We start from the raw sequence: 3,773 nt of genomic DNA on the forward strand, positions 1-3,773 counted from the left end.
TTGCCAGTGCAGATGAGAGATTTCTCTTGCTTGCACGCTTCTCTTTCTGAGTCAGGATATTGTTACTGTTCCCATTAGGAAGCTTGAGGTCATTTCAATATCAGCAAGAGGAGACTTTTAGCATATTTTGCACAGATAGAAATCGCACACAATGTCGCATGTCTCTCCCCTATGCCGAGCAGAGAGGGAATTCGGTAGCCAGCCATTCTGCTTTCACACCTGGTGGTCTGTAGACAATATGTGCTACTACACGATCTTGGTTTTATGCCAATGGAAAAAAAAAGACATTTTCTTCCCAACCCAACTGCGCTGGCAGAGGGGAGAGAGCCACAAACCAACATACCACCTTATGCCCACTGAAAGCCACCAACACAGCCAATCTGGTGGTGGTGCCCTTCGTATAAATACCCTTAATTTGGTTTGGGTAAAATCAGGCAGATCGGTTTCAGCTTGTGGCTGGAATCAACGTGGCTGCTCTGGCCCGGCTAAGCAGGGGGCAGCTGCCCGCAGCCTCTGACACCACCCATCACTACACATGCAAGTGTTTTCTGCACAGCTGCCAGCAGCTGGAAAACAGGTGATCCCATTTTTACGGGCCAGGATGCTTTTCCCTGCCTGACCTTCCTGTCACAGCTGCCCTTAAGATTTCAGCCATGTGGGCCACCTCAGCACAGCGGCTAGCTGGGGTCTGCGCTCAGGTGGGATCTGTCTGCTGGCGGCTGGTGCTACAGATCAGCAATTAAAGGCAACTCTCTCTTTGTATCCTTCAGTGTCTAAATTAATTTTGTTCTCAACGTTATGGTTGTGGGCTAAATAAGTATTCGTCTGCTCCCTCTTTCTCCTGTCCCTTCTGTTATTAGTTTCTCACTCTCCCGGGAGACCAACTTTCATGGCAAGGAACCCAGCGTTTCATCCACTGCTAGCCAGATGCCTCAGAGACCAGCTCTGCTGAAGTATTTTAATGAAAAATATGTTCCTGATGAAATTTGGACGGCACGTTAACAAAGACAGATCTTAGTCCTTAGCATCACAGCGTGTGTGTTATGTGCAAACATAATCCAGTGTGCTTCAAAGGGTTTAATAATGTAGCCTGTGTATTTATCCCGTGCCCATCCTCCTGTTACCTGGGGTCTTTGCAATTTCTATCATGTAATCATAGGGTCTGACTTGTGTTTTTTAATCACTATTTTTTGGACTGTGTCCCCTTTTGGATATGTTAACACAAAGGCGAGATGGGTCTAAAGAAGGGGGAGCGCACGGAGGACCTGAGCTGCAGTCGTGGTTCTGTTTCTGGCTTTACAATTTGATCATAATCTCAGTGAATCAGTATACTCTGGCAGAAAAATGAAGACAAAGCCTTTTTCATCAGGAGTGGAAAACAAAAAGACCAAAGATCACTCATAACTCGTAAAATACTCTAAGGCCATTGGATCAAAGGCACTATAAGAAGTGCAAAATACTGCGATATGAGTAAAACATCTTTCCACATGTTCCAGACTCTTTCCTGCTGTGTGGATTTCTTTACTTTCTCCTCTGTATTAGAATGGAGGAATGACATTTTTTTCTTAGTGATTAAATTTTTAAGAAGTTGTGGTCATAGAGGAAAAAAAGCCTGGCAAAACACTCACTGATACAAGATTTTTCAGATGTTAAATGTAGGCAGCAAATGAGACAGGAGTTTCAGTCCCAGCACTTCAGCAGACATTTCAAAATAGGGAGCCATTCGCCGCACACTTCCTCTCCTCTGAACTTCCCCATCATTTGTAATCTCCTTACAGTATTATTTTCTTTATTACCACATGTGATTTATTACCTGTTTCATTCAAACCAAACCCGGTGCCACCACACCTCCTCTTGTGTCAGCTGGTACTTTACATGATCAATGTGAAAGGAGCTTCTGGCATGGCTGTGTACCTGTGCGCCTCAGCACCTCCACGGCAGCACTGCCTGGAGCCGAATCCTTGCTGCCAGACAAGTCACACAGACCAGGACCAGGCACGGGAAACTCCTCGGCATTCAAAGGAAGGGCTGAGCAACGTCACCGCAAGACATGGAACAGATCGTGTAGCCACGAGTGTCTGATGGTGAAATGCAGTGACCTTCACTTATTAGACTGGACACACACACACGTGTGTATCCCTTCTCTTCCGAAACATCAAACAAAATCTTACAGACACCAACAGACAGCTGAGTTAAAAAAAAACTGTACACACCTCTATTAAAACAAAACAGGAGAATATTAGGAATTTGGATTGTTCAAAGTAAAACAGCCTGGAAAATCTTTTTGATACAGAAACACTTCACTCTTTGCTGTCCAGAACACAGTCCGAGTTTCTCAGCAAGTGCTTATCTTGCTTTCCTGAAGGTTTTTGACGGTACTCCAGATGGCGGTGTGCCTGTGAAGCGTTAACCACCACAGACCCCAGCGAGCAGATGGAAAAGGGGTTTAGCGCAGGTTGATCAGAGCCGAGTGAAAGCAGGAAGGCAGGGGACGGCGGGGGGATAGGGTGGGCGGCAACCCTAATCAGCTGCTCGGGCTCAGCGTTCAGGGGTACTCATGTTGTGTGGAAGTTGTATTTTCTTGGTCATATAGATGATGAAAGGTAACTAGGAGCAACATTTTGTTTTGTTTTTAATTTTGGACACCAAAAGTTGACAATTACTTCCTCTCGGGCCTTTACGTTGTGCTCACGCTTATTGCGGATCAATTAGAGAAATCAGGAAGGTTCTTTACATGTAACATCACTCAATTTAAATGCTCCTTGAAATCCTTTTGTAGCTTTGTGGGCTTGTGGGTGTCCATTGGTCTGTATCTAAACCACAGACTCCACGACAGGGAAATAAATTTACCCGTGGTTTGATGGATGAATGGATGAATCTGTTGCATAAAAAACAGACGGAAACTTTTCTTTTAAAGAAGTCTCTCTGCAAGAGCATGCTTTTATCCTGTCACAATAGTCCCTGAATATTATCCATGAGCACTGGACATGACAAATACCCATGCATACACGAACTTTGGCTGCAGATGGGCACGTTAAGGAGCCAGGGCTGCTCTTCCCCACTGATGAGATCGTTTGATGCCTCATCTTCACCACTGCAAGTTGACTCTGGAAAGCAGCCCCCGGTCTGCCCGCTTTCTTCACAACCAACACCGATGGCCAGCTCCAACATGTAAGCTTGTGCACGGACGGATGCCTTTACCAACGCCCAGCAGGAGGGGACTGATTTTGTGGTGAGGACTCCCTACTGACCAGAAAGGAAGCTTGCGGAGAGGTGCAAGAGGTGGAGACAGCCATGCATCTGTGGAGAAATGGTGGCTTGGGCAGGTCGGAAAGCCTGGGCTGCCTCCCGAGTGTCGCCTCAACTAGCATTGCGGGTCTCCAGCTTCTTCATGACCGAAGGGATGACCATGACCATTCACCCTGGGGCCGTACAACCGCATCGCACCGTGAAGAGAACTGTTGGAGGCCAGGGTACGGCAGGGCCCTCACCGGAGCTGGCCGCCGGCCCAGCGCGGCGGCTGCGCCCGGGGCGCATACGGCGAAGGATCCCGGCGCGTCCCTCCCCCGGCGGGCTGCCGTGCCCGCGGCTCTCCCGCCGGCCCCTCTCCCACAGCGGCCGCCACACCCCGGCGGCGGGCGGGAGGGCGTGTGAGGGCGGCGCGGCCCCGGCGGGGCAGGGCTGGGCAGGGCAGGGCAGCGCCTCGCCTCCCCGCGCCTCACCGCCAGGGGCGCGGGCTCCCCTCGCACGGCGTCCGCCGCCGCCCCGCGCCC

This window comes from Ciconia boyciana, chromosome 1 (genome assembly GCF_034638445.1).
Source record: "Ciconia boyciana chromosome 1, ASM3463844v1, whole genome shotgun sequence".
Classification (NCBI taxonomy): domain Eukaryota; kingdom Metazoa; phylum Chordata; class Aves; order Ciconiiformes; family Ciconiidae; genus Ciconia; species Ciconia boyciana.